Source organism: Engystomops pustulosus, chromosome 3 (genome assembly GCF_040894005.1).
Source record: "Engystomops pustulosus chromosome 3, aEngPut4.maternal, whole genome shotgun sequence".
Taxonomy (NCBI): Eukaryota; Metazoa; Chordata; class Amphibia; order Anura; family Leptodactylidae; genus Engystomops; species Engystomops pustulosus.
The window spans coordinates 219380267-219394232 of NC_092413.1; positions in this window are offsets into that span (position 1 = coordinate 219380267).

Below are 13966 nucleotides of genomic sequence, written 5' to 3' on the forward strand. Positions count from 1 at the left end.
TATAATGTGGGTGTTACTGGAAAGTCCACCACAAGGCCATCAAATACCCGCTTATTGATCACCCTCTTATTTAGGGCCTCAACAAGAATCCGGTCCAACTGCTCCTTGAATACCATTGTTGGATTATCTTTCAGGGCTACATAACATTCAGTATCACTTAGTTGTCGAGGTTCTTCCTGCTCGTACATGATCCTGGGCCATACCACTACATTGCCCTCCTTATCTGCTGGTTTAAAAAGTCCATTTTTCATTTGTCTCAGCTCTTTAAGTGCCTTCCTTTGATTGGAGCTCAAATTATCTGGACCGCAGATTTGTGGAGGTTTTCTGAGTTCATTGACCGTCATGCGGACAAACATCCACTGCCGGACAATTTGATATCTGGGGGAACAAGATAGATTTGGGTTTAATATAATCGAGAAACTTACCTTTTACTTGTGTTGTTCCTCAGCCAATTCCTCTAACGTCCTGAGCGTTTCCAAATCCTCTTGGGCTAAAGAGGAATCATAGGAATCATTTTTAGAGAAGTGTTTTTTTAATAATAGCTTTCGAGCAAACATGTGGACATCTTTGATAATAGTGAACTCGTCCAATTTAGAAACTGGACAAAAATTAAGCCCCAATGATAATACCGATAATTGATCATCAGTCAGTTGCTGATCAGAGAGATTAATTACCTTTAAATGCCCTTGCACATCCTCATTGGAACTATGATTTCCTCTTCCTCGGTGTGCCGCGGGACGATGCACCTGAGGCGCATGAGTCCAAAGAGGTGGATGACTCTGTTCTATGTAAAGCCAAAGAATATCCCCTCTGCCACTTAAACACTTAAATGTGGTGCAAGTTTCTGTAATTTTACACCGGAGAGTCATAAACTGCATCAAAATATTCAACTTTTGGCGCAGCGTGAAACTGCGCAGATTACACTAACACACTATGGGCCTCGGGGTGATTGTTGCCTAGAGCCACCAATCACAGCTCAGCACTTATTCTTCCAAAGCAGTTTAAAAAGAAAATGAAAGCTGAGCTGTGATTGGCTATTCATAAAGCAATGAAGATTTTGAGTGATCTCCTACCTCTGATGCTGATGAGTCCTGAAATCTCACTAGGACAGTACTCCTCATCAATGATGTTAATGTTGAATCAGTTTATTGAAAACACACATCAATAAACGAGTAAACAATAAACATTAACAAAGTAAATAAAAACAAAATAACATAACATAACAGTCGCTAATGTGAAGACATTGGGAAAGGGATTGTCAAAGGCATTAGGTAGTGTGGAGAATTACAATATATTATGATGCAGTACACAAGGCAAAATGTAATGTACGGTTATCTTAAAATAAGCATGTTTTAAACAACAGCACATGAAGGAGTTTCCCACAAACCTAAGAGCGAGACCCCATCTCTATCTTTATGATCACATCATTCAGGAAGAGGAGAACAAGCAAGCAAGTGCGGATAGAACTGTAGGGGGTACAGATGTTCAGAGAAAAAGAAAAACCGCCTAACCCCCGAGCAGATCCCTAAAATTCTGGGAGTCTTTAAACTCTAACCATGGCCGCCAAACATGAGTGTATCTTGCATAGGCCTCTGGCGTGACTGCTGCTAGCTCCTCTATGTGAGACAGCACCAGCATCTCCTGAGCCCATTCAGACATGGATGGGCAGACAGTGGATCGCCAATGCCTGGGGATCACTGCTCTGGCCGCAATGAGGCAAAACCTCAATATGTTTTTTTTCTGTAGGCTAATGGGTCCTGGGAGCATTGACAGCAATGCTACCTCCGGGGAGGCTGTCACCTGCATGCCTGTCATCTGCCGGTATGTAGCAAATACCTGATCCCAGAAGCTTCGGAGGGCACCGCAAGTCCACCAGACGTGCAGCATATCGCCCTTCTCCTTTCCACAGCGCCAACAAGAATCTGAAACGGAGGGAAAAGCCAAGTGGAGCACTGTCGGCACCCGGTACCACCTAGACACAATCTTATAACCCTTTTCCTGAGCAGCACAAGCGGAGGACAATTTGTGGGTAAAGAGGAAGGAGCGCTGCCAGTCCTCTTCTGACGGGGCATGATCTAAGTCACGCTCCCATCCCCTAACAAAGGAGAGCTCAGCTATGTCAGGACCCTGGGACAGAAGTGAATAAATTTGTGAGATAACGTGGGAAGGAGCGGACGATAAGCGAAACAATCCCTCAAATTCTGTAAGGGAATCCGTATATGCGGCAGTGGAGCCAGCTTTAGCCATGAAGGATCGAAGCTGTGAGTACTCAAACCATGATGGGTTAGTCACTTCGGGGTGCGGATGAAAATCTGCCAGGGTTGGTAAGGGAGAGCCTTTTAGGATATCATATATTCTGGGGTCGTCAAGGATTCCCCATCCCAGGAACGACAACTTTGACATTCCAGGAGGAAAACCAGGATTTCGGAATATTGGTGTGAGAGGGCTATGTTGACGGGATAGGGTCCCTCTAGAGATCAACAATCTCCACAGCCGCAAGGTGTCTTTCAAAAGGGTAGCCTGAGGAGGGAGGGGAGTAACAGACTCCGGGGAAATCCACGGGAGGAGTTTGAGTAAAACCGGAGAGTAGGTTTGTTCCAAGGACACCCATTGTTTAGTTGTGGAATGGAAATGCCAGTCTAGGAGTCTCATGATCATTGAGGCCTGATGGTACATTTTAAGATCCGGAAGACCTGCGCCCCCTCTGGACTTGTGGCGGACGAGAACCTTCCAACTCACTCTGGGCCTACCGGAGCCCCATATAAATCTTAACATGGCAGAGCGCAGTGTTCTGAAAAATGTAGCTGGGGGGTTAATGGGCACACCCTGGAACACATACAGGAATCGAGGGAGAATATCCATTTTGAGGACGTTAATCCTACCAAACCATGACAGTTTCTTTCTATTGTAACGCTGCAGGTCTCCCAGGGTGCGCTCCAGAAGGGGTAGGTAGTTGAGGGTATATAATCTAGACAGTTCAGTAGGAACCGAAATGCCCAGATACCGAATGGAGGTCTGCTGCCACTGAAACGGGAAACTATCCATTATGTGTTGCACCTCTGCCTGAGGAAGGGATATGTTTAAAGCCTCTGATTTGGAGTAATTAATTTTAAAATTACTGAGTATGCTGTATCTCTTAAATTCCTGGAGGAGGGATGGAAAGGAAAGCCTCGGTTGTGACACGTATAATAATAAATCATCAGCATATAATGCTGCCTTGCAATGACGGGAACCCATATGAATGCCATGGATATTGGGGTTGTTCCTTATGGCAACAGCCAAGTGCTCCATTACTATTACATATAGCAAAGGGGATAGAGGGCACCCCTGTCTAGTCCCATTTCTGATCTTAAATGAAGAAGATAGATTACCATTTACCCTAACTTTTGCAGTTGGGCTGGAGTACAATGCAAGAATTTTCCCTAAAAAATTTGGGCCTATACCTATCTGCTTCAGCGCTGCCTCCATGAAACCCCAGTGGACGCGATCGAAAGCCTTTTCTGCGTCAATAGACAACAAGCAGGCCGGAAGTGACCTTGCTCGCGCCTGAGACATTAGAAGGAAAGTCTTGTTCAGGTTATCTCTGGCCTCCCTTCCCTGGACAAATCCCACCTGGTCGGTGTGTATTATCGAAGGCAGGTGAGGGGCCAGTCTCTCCGCCAAAATTTTAGCAAACAGTTTGACGTCCACATTAATCAAAGAGATGGGACGGTAGCTGGCGGGGAGAGAAGGGTCCTTCCCCGGTTTGGGCAACACACTAATATGAGCCTCCAAGGCCCGGGCCGAGAACTCAGAGTTCACAGAGACAGCGCAAAAAACCTTAGCCAACAATGGAGACAATAATTCCCTAAATTGTTTGTAGAAGGCTGGCGTAAATCCATCCGGGCCAGGGCTTTTCCCTGCTGGGGTGAGTTTAATGACAGCTGAGACCTCCGCTGGTTCAATTTCCTGTTCTAGAGCGTCAACTACCTCTCTAGGTAAGGAAGGTAGGCTGGTTTCAGACATGTACGAGTTTACCTGGGCCTCATACGAGGGATCCGCCTTATGCAAGGCAGGTTCCTTCAAGGCATACAGGGAAGAGTAGTATGAGGAGAAACTGTCACACATATCAGCAGGGTGGTAAACCTCCGTCCCCCCTGAGCTCTTGATCTTGGGTATGTATGAAGTGAGGGTTCTGGGATGTAGAAGTCGGGACAGGGGGCGGCCACACTTATCTGTGTGATCGTATAAATAACTTTGGAATCGTGCCCTATGTTGGAGGTATTTCTGATCTATAATTGATCTCAAGGATTCCCTGGCCAGCATTAGTTCAGCCAGTACCTCCTGGGATAAGGAGGCCTTGTGGCGAATTTCAAGGCTCTGTATTTGAGAAGTGAGGGTCTCCACCCGGGCAAGGTTCTCTCTTTTGAGGCGAGTACCATGTCTAACAAATATGTCCATTAGGTTACTTTTGAGACTCTCCCATTGATGTGGTAAAGGGGTTATGTTATTGGCTGCTTGTGTCTGGATATGGGTATTGATGCATTCCCTAATGTCAGTAGTGCATAGGGAGTCCCTCAGAAGATTATCATTTAACCGCCAAGTCCATGGGGGGCGGGTGTTTTGTGGCAGTGTCAATGTCAGAAATACAGGGGCATGATCTGAGAATAGTATGTTTCCCGTTTCTGCTGTAGGGGCCCATGTCAGTGCATTGTGGCTCATGAGAAAAAAGTCAATTCGACTATAAGAGCTATGCGCGGGCGAGAAATATGAATAATCCTTGACATTGGGATGTAGAATACGCCATATGTCCAATAGCTGGAGGGCCTGTAAGTCACGTTTAAGGGATCTAATCTGACTTTGGGAAATGGAGCTCCGGCCTGTCGAGGTGTCAACTGAAGGATCTAGTGGGAAGTTAAAATCTCCTCCTATCACTAAATGACCTTCGGCAAACTCCGAAAGTGCTGCTAAGAATGTCTTACAACTTGAGATAGGGTTGTGGTTAGGTAAGTACCAGGTGGCGAGAGTCAACACTTGTCCCATGACCTTTACCTTCAAGAAGACAAAACGACCAGAGTCATCCGTCTGTGAGGCGATTACTTCGTGAGGCAGAGACCTATGAAGGGCTATCGATACTCCTTTAGATTTCGCCTCCGGGTTGGCGCTGTGGAACCAGTGCGGGTAATTCCGATCCCGGATATTTGGCACGCTGGTGGACTTGAAATGAGTCTCCTGTAAGAACAAAATATTTACACGTCGCTTATGCATGTCATACAAAATTTGTGAACGTTTCTGAGGGACGTTCAGTCCCCTGACATTAAAAGAGCAAAAAGAAAGAGTGAAAAGAGTGAAAAGAAAAAAGAAAAAACAACAATACTAACACAAAACTACACAAATATAACACAAACACAAAAGTTGCGTTGGGGAAATAACAGCTACAATACCGCAGACAGACCAGCTGGCCACGGAATCCCCTGTGGGTAGTAAACTAACTGTGGAGGATACCGCCGCCCCCCGTCGCAACCGAATCTTACACAAAGAGAAAATATTGTTACCTCTGAACGTATCCAGCATTAAGGGGAGTGGGTGAGGGGGGGGGGACAGGGACTGGGAGGAGGAGGGGGAATAACGGGATAAATGATAGAAGGAGTTCTAATATCTAATCCGGATCAAAACAGTATTGAAACGATAAGGCACTGCCCACTAGACCCAGTTCGGCTGGATGCCTGCTTAAAGGCCATAGCCCAGTGCGGGCCTTCCATGCCAACATAAAATGCAAGTACTTAAAACACATAAAGAGGCATCTAGTGTACAGTGTATCAGCAGTTCTCCATTAACAAAGACAGAGAGATAGGAGAAATCAGCCCATAGGCTGAGGCCCAGGGTCTTGCCCCCGACGAGGCCCCCTACGCCCAGGGCCGCGACGTGCTCGCTGTCGAGGGGGTTCCCCTAAGGGAGGAGGGTTCACCAGATGCCCAGGTGTGGGTAAGCCAGGCCACTCCGTGATGACCGGGGCTGAGATATCCAATGCAGCAGCTAGAGTAGCAATGTCTCTGGGGTGGCTCGCAGTATATCTTCGGTCCGCTCGTCTTATCTGTAGGCGGAACGGAAATCCCCAAGTGTAAGGAATGTCTCTTCGCCGTAATTCATCCAATAGGGGCTTAAAGGCTCTCCGTTTGAGCAAAGTCAACCGGGAAAGATCTGGCAGTAACTGAAGGTTAGTCCCTTGATAAGCGATGTTTCCAGCTAGGCGTGCTTTAGACATGATGGTGTCTTTAAGTTGGTAGCGGTGTATCCGGCATATGACATCCCGGGGTTGGTCGTGTATCGAAGGGCGAGCCTGAAGAGAACGATGGGCTCGATCCAATTCCAGTGGTGTGTCTGCCGGCACTTCAAGTAAGGAATTGAATACTTGGCGCAGAGTATCATGTAGCATAGGAGCTTCCACAGTCTCTGGGAGACCTCGCACCCTAATGTTGTTGCGGCGGCCTCTGTTTTCAGCATCATCCAGCTGATCTGCCAGGTATTGTAATTGGAATGCATGTGTAGATATGGCAGCGTCATGCGTATTCAACCGCTCAGTGAGCGTGTTATGAGCTTCCTCTGTTGAGGAGACCCTAGCTCCTAATTGTTGAACCTCTTCCCGCACCATGTTTAGCTCTGCAGTGTAGGATTGCTCCAATCTAGCCACGTAACTTTCCATATCATCTCTGGTGGGTATGGTACGGAGATGTGAACTTAGAGCACGTAATTCAGCCAGGGCACCAAACTCTTGAGACCACATATTGTGATGGGTGGTTGAAGTGCCATCCGGAGAGAAGGCTGGAACAAGTATACTTTGCCCTGTAGAAGGGACAGGGAACGGATTCTCACCCTGTGAGGGCCTAGGAGAGGGAGCCGGGGTATGAGCTGAGGGTGTTGCCGGCCAATCATCTCCTGTGTCAGGCCACAGGACTGGGGAGTGGGGAGCAGGCGATGCAGCTAATCTAGGGCCACTGTGAGCATCTGAAGAAGTTGACTGCTGTTGAGACCTCCTTGTCTCAGTTGTTACAGCCAGGCCCTGCTGTTGGCTCTCCACTTCTTCAGCCCATGAGGGGCCAATTGATGAAAGGGGAGCTGTATAGGGCTCCTGTGCCACCTTACTTGGCGTCCCAGGAGACTCTGATGTGGCCCTAGGGAGGCTTATGGTCAGAGCAAGAGGAAGGGAAGGCAGTACCTGGGAGTTGCAGCTCTGCTGGGGCTGAGGATCAGGCCGGTGAGACCAGTCAGGGGCCTCCAGCCGAGCTGGCAGGCATCCAATTGCAGATGAGGGGGAGGCAGAATCTCTAGGAGGCTGTTCTATGGCGGGACTGGGGTCCGCTTGCTCCTCAGCCATCTTCCCCTCCGTGTCAGTGTGTGGGGAGAGAGTATCCGGCTGCAGCTGTGGTGGTGAGGAAGCCTCTGCGGTGTCCGCCATCTTGGACACGTGGAGCAGCCCCACGCTGCTAACCGCATTATTAGGAGCCGTTCCGGATGTCAGCGGTGTGTCCTCCGATGAGCCCCCTGAGGTCTCGGGCGCATGGGCTGTCGCTTCGGGCGCAGCCGCGGCTTGCGGCACAGATGGAGCGGCAGCCGCCATTTCTGCATCTCGGGCAGGGGCCGTGGCGGACGCCAGGTCCGTGAGATATCTACCGATCCCTCTGACGGAGGACCGGCCAAGCTGTATAGATGGGGTACGGGCGCCCCCCCTTCGCTTTGCCCCCATTTTTATGGCAGGGAGTCGCTGGATACTGGGATCAATCGGCCGCGAAACGCGGAAAAGGCAGGAGCGAGGTTAGTGTGCTGCCATCTTCCTCCACAGCCAGGACACGCCCCCCCATCAATGATGTTAAAGGTCAAGACCGGTGGGTGTCTATGGTTGCGAGGTGCGAGATGCAACCATCAAGCAGGCCATTTGCGGTGATGGAAGGTGCACAAGGCAACCCTCATGAGGGCAAATCCGGTGGGTCTCTATGTGTGCAAGATGCAGGAGGCAACCATTAAACAGGCCATTTGTGGTGATGAAGGTATTAGAGACAAGCTTCATAAGGTCAAGACTGATGGGTGTCTACGGCTGCGAGGTGTGAGATTCAACTCTCAAGCAGGCTATCCACCAATATTGACCCCTCACCAACATGTAAAGAACTAACTAGAGAGTATGCTGAAGAGTCTGGACATCACCGAGTTCCCGGTCGTCGTTATGACAGGATGATATTGCTTTGACCACTCTGGACACACAAAGTCAAACTGCTGGAAATTCCTCTGCAGCATACATCTGATGTGGCATGGTTCAGTGTAGTCCAGGGTCACCTCAGCGCTTAGGTTAAAAGCAGCTGTCTTCAGGATGGCTGGTGGTTCCATTCTTCTGGCTTCTACATCTTCCCAGTTGATTTCGGAGAAGAATGGATGTCTCCGGATGTCCCCATTGACTCCCAGGCGTTGGTCCTGGTCTTTACAAAGCAGGCCTTCTAAGATGCTGACTTGATCAGGAGTCAGATACCTTGGGAAGTATGGAGCACTGAAGAGGACTTATTTGTGTAGGAAATCTACGCCACAGACCAGTTCCGCTGTGATGAATTTTGTGATTTCGGTGTCCAGACCATGCAAGTTATTTTCAATGAAATTGTGCAGGTCCCCTCTACCGGCCAGCTCCATCACGTAGTAGACAAAGTTGTTGGTGTGGAAGGCGGCCAGGCCATGGATGAGGTAAGGGCTCCTATGGGAGATCTGGAGGATCTGTCGCTCTACAAGTATGTCGCTATTTAAGGTATAGGCCAATTTGTCCACGACTTTGATGGCGACGTTCTCTTTGCGAATGGTGTCTGTTGCCAGATAGACTTGTCCGAAGGCTCCTTGACTTAGTTTCTGGTGGAAATTGAAGCACGCCAATGATAAAGGCAGTGCGGCAGCGGAGGTTTTGGGCTCAGATGACACTGAATACTCCTCTCACTATTAGATCACTATTAGCCCGAACCCCTGAAGAAGCCAGTTCTCTGGCGAAACCTGTCGGTGGGCTAATGTTAGGATCTGCATGTTTTAACCAGCAGTGTGTCCACAGCTCCACGCTGAGACCATTACATTAGTAGCTCTAGGTGCCAGGTGGATGTGTGCACATAGGGCCAAAGAGAATATATACAGTGTGATAGGATATAAGTGATACACTTTCCATTACGTGAACTGGGGATAAATTCCACCAGTCACTATAGGGATATACTCCAAACTAGTTGTGACGTTGTATGAGTCTACAATAGGGACTATATTATATGACACTGTAGCCCTCAATAGAAATAACAGGCCATTGATAGAGTGGCCATCTGTCTAGCTCTCCAAGTCACCCTTACCACACCTAGTGGTGAAAGGGGCTATATAATATCCCAACTGCTATATATAACAGCTTCTCCACTTACTTTTAATTCATGTGAGATAAACCTAAGCGTGAGACTAAACGCTTTACCTATAGCCCTATATCCACAACCCTGGGGGCTGGCTACCTGCATGCCACAGTATATATTAACACTAAACAGGTCACTAGAGACCCAGTGAACTGTGTCACACTGTGTTTATAAATCACTCTTATTTTCATGGAGCACCGGGTAGCATAGCTACCGTCATTTTAGATAGGAATAATAAAAGTGACTTTTTATAATTGTTTCTTGTCCGGATATGGGGACCCTTTCTGCTAATGGCAGCTTTGTAAAACCCAAATAAAAGTCTATGAACCTACAAATTGGCTCACAAAGGCTCTCACAACCCGATACAATGGGTCTATCCGGGGCTTCATTGGGTCCTTATAGACTTTGGGCAAAAGGTATAATGTGGGTGTTACTGGAAAGTCCACCACAAGGCCATCAAATACCCGTTTATTGATCACCCTCTTATTTAGGGCCTCAACAAGAATCAGGTCCAACTGCTCCTTGAATACCATTGTTGGATTATCTTTCAAGGCCACATAACATTCAGTATCACTTAGTTGTTGAGGAGCTTCCTGCTCGTACATGATCCTGGGCCATACCACTACATTGCCCTCCTTATCTGCCGGTTTGAAAAGTACATTTTCATTTGTCTCAGCTCTTTAAGTGTCTTCCTTTGATTGGAGCTCAAATTACAAATGACAATCTCATGTACAGGAACAAGGCTGTGGATATCGAGGCTCCGTGTATGAGCCCAGTACATGGTACACGGCATGGAATAATAAATAAGGTCATCGAGAAGCAAAATTAGTTATGCAGAAACTAAGCCCTCACACAGATCTGTACACGGAAAACTGAAGAAGGTATCCCTAGGCTGGCAGCACCGGACTTTGCAAAGGAGAAGTTCCAGTTTTCGACTGTTAGCCCCATATATTCAACTTGTGCCCCTTAAGGCAGACAAGGGGTAAGTGCCCTAGGCTATTCCCTACGTCTGCCTACCCCTTGTCCCGGCCCTGCTCTACACCACAGACCAATTCCGCTGTGATGAATTTTGCGATATCAGTGTCCAGACGATGCAAGTTATTTTCGATGGAATTGTGCAGGTCCCCTCTACCGGCCAGCTCCATCACGTAGTAGACAAAGTTGTTGGTGTGGAAGGCGGCCAGGCCATGGATGAGATAGGGGCTCCCATGGGAGATCTGGAGTATCTGTCGCTCTACAAGCATGTCGCTACTTAAGATATAGGCCGCTTTGTCCACGACTTTGATGGCGACGTTCTCTTTGCGAATGGTGTCTGTTGCCAGGTAGACTTGTCCGAAGGCTCCTTGCCCCGGTTTCTGGTGGAAATTGAAGCACGCCAATGATAGGGGCACTGTGGCAGCGGAGGTTTTGAGCTCAGATGACGCTGAAAATTCCTCTCCTGTCTCAGGGTACAAATATCTCCTGTACTTTGGTACAAACCTGGGAAACTTATCTTCTAGGTATTGGTCTAGAAAGCTGCAGTTGGTGCAGTTGTTCTGGCAGCAGCCGCTCAGAGATGTTGGTAATGACCGGGGACGTTGCTCTGGTTGGTGTTGGTCTAGAGAGCTGCGGTCAGTGCCGATGTTGTGGCAGCTGCTGCTCCGAGCTATTGGTCCAGACCTGAGAAGTAACCCTGGTGGGCTGATATCTATAGCCGGGAGATAATTGTAGTGCCCCTGCACAGGCCGGTATGTTCCACTCATCTCTCCGCTGGATGTGTCACTGTGCTTCTCCTCATGAAAATGGGTGTATGCTACCCGTACCGTTCTGTTTTTTTACGCCGGACTTTGCAAAGGAGAAGCTCCAGTCTCTGACTGTCAGCCCTATATATTCAACTTGTGCCCCTTCAGGCAGACAAGGGGTAAGTGCCCTAGGCTATTCCCTATGTCTGCCTACCCCTTGTCCCGGCCCTGCTCTACGCCACAGACCAATTCCGCTGTGATGAATTTAGCGATATCGGTGTCCAGACGATGCAAGTTATTTTCAATGAAATTGTGCAGGTCCCCTCTAGCGGCCAGCTCCATCACGTAGTAGACAAAGTTGTTGGTGTGGAAGGTGGCCAGGCCATGGATGAGATAGGGGCCCCCATGGGAGATCTGGAGTATCTGTCGCTCTACAAGCATGTCGCTTCTTAAGGTATAAGCCACTTTCTCCACTACATTGATGTTGACGTTCTGTTTGCGAATGGTGTCTGTTGCCAGGTAAACTTGTCCGAAGGCTCCATGAACCAGTTCTGGTGGAAATTAAAGCACAATTATGATAAGGGGCAGTGTGGCAGCGGATGGTTGTGTAGATGTTTTGGCTGTGATGGGCTTATTGTACTGGCATGAAAAGTGCTCAGATGACACTGAATATTCCTCTCCTGTCTCAGGGTACAAATATCTTCTGTACGTTGGTTACAAACCTGGGAAACTTCTCTACTAGGTATTGGTCTAGAAAGCTGCAGTCGGTGCAGTTGTTTTTGCAGCTGCTGCTCCGAGCTGTTGGTCCAGACCCGAGAAGTAACCCTGGTGGGCTGATATTTATAGCCGGGAGATAATTGTAGCGCCCCTGCACAGGCGGGTATGTTCCACTCATCTCTCCGCTGGATGTGTCACTGTGCTTCTCCTCATGAAAATGGGTGTATGCTACCCGTACCGTCCTGTTTTTAACACCGGACTTTGCAAAGGAGAAGCTCCAGTCTCCGACTGTCAGCCCTATATATTCAACTTGTGCCCCTTCAGGCAGACAAGGGGTAAGTGCCCTAGGCTATTCTCTACGTCTGCCTACCCCTTGTCCTGGCCCTGCTCTACGCCACAGACCAATCCCGCTGTGATGAATTTTGCGATATCAGTGTCCAGACGATGCAAGTTATTTTCAATGAAATTGTGCAGGTCCCCTCTAGCGGCCAGCTCCATCACATAGTAGACAAAGTTGTTGGTGTGGAAGGCGGCCAGGCCATGGATGAGGTAAGGGCTCCTATGGGAGATCTGGAGGATCTGTCGCTCTACAAGCATGCCGCTATTTAAGGTATAGGCCAATTTGTCCACGACTTTGATGGCGATGTTCTCTTTGCGAATGGTGTCTGTTGCCAGGTAGACTTGTCCGAAGGCTCCTTGCCCCGGTTTCTGGTGGAAATTGAAGCACGCCAATGATAGGGGCACTGTGGCAGCGGAGGTTTTAGGCTCAGATGACGCTGAAAATTCCTCTCCTGTCTCAGGGTACAAATATCTCCTGTACTTTGGTACAAACCTGGGAAACTTATCTACTAAATATTGGTCTAGAAAGCTGCAGTCGGTGCAGTTGTTCTGGCAGCAGCCGCTCAGAGATGTTGGTAATGACCGGGGACGTTGCTCTGGATGGTGTTGGTCTAGAGAGCTGCGGTCAGTGCCGATGTTATGGCAGCTGCTGCTCCGAGCTATTGGTCCAGACCTGAGAAGTAACCCTGGTGGGCTGATATCTATAGCCGGGAGATAATTGTAGCGCCCCTGCACAGGCCGGGATGTTCCACTCATCTCTCCGCTGGATGTGTCCCTGTGCTTCAACTCATGAAAATGGGTGTATGCTACCCGTACAGTCCTGTTTTTTTACACTTGACTTTGCAAAGGAGAGGCTCCAGTCTCCGACTGTCAGCCCTATATATTCAACTTGTGCCCCTTCAGGCAGACAAGGGGTAAGTGCCCTAGGCTATTCCCTACGTCTGCCTACCCCTTGTCCCGGCCCTGCTCTACGCCACAGACCAATTCCGCTGTGATGAATTTTGCGATATCAGTGTCCAGACAATGCAAGTTATTTTCAATGAAATTGTGCAGGTCCCCTCTACCAGCCAGCTCCATCACGTAGTAGACAAAGTTGTTGGTGTGGAAGGCGGCCAGGCCATGGATGAGATAGGGGCTCCCATGGGAGATCTGGAGGATCTGTCACTCTACAAGCATGTCGCTTCTTAAGGTATAAGCCGCTTTGTACATGACTTTGATGGTGACGTTCTCTTTGCGAATGGTGTCTGTTGCCAGGTAGACTTGTCCGAAGGCTCCTTGCCCCGGTTTCTGGTGGAAATTGAAGCACAATTATGATAAGGGGCAGTGTGGCAGCTGATGGTTGTGTAGAGGTTTTGGCTGTGATGGGCTTATTGTACTGGCATGAAAAGTGCTCAGATGACACTGAATATTCCTCTCCTGTCTCAGGGTCGACATATCTCCTGTACTTGGTACAAACCTGGGAAACTTATCTACTAGGTATTGGTCTAGAAAGCTGCAGTCGGTGCAGTTGTTCTGGCAGCAGCCGCTCAGAGATGTTGGTAATGACCGGGGACGTTGCTCTGGTTGGTGTTGGTCTAGAGAGCTGCGATCAGTGCCGATGTTGTGGCAGCTGCTGCTCCGAGCTGTTGATTCAGACCTGAGAAGTAACCCTGGTGGGCTGATATCTATAGCCGGGAGATAATTGTAGCGCCCCTGCACAGGCCGGTATGTTCCACTCATCTCTCCGCTGGATGTGTCACTGTGCTTCTCCTCATGAAAATGGGTGTATGCTACCCGTACCGTCCTGTTTTTTTACACCGG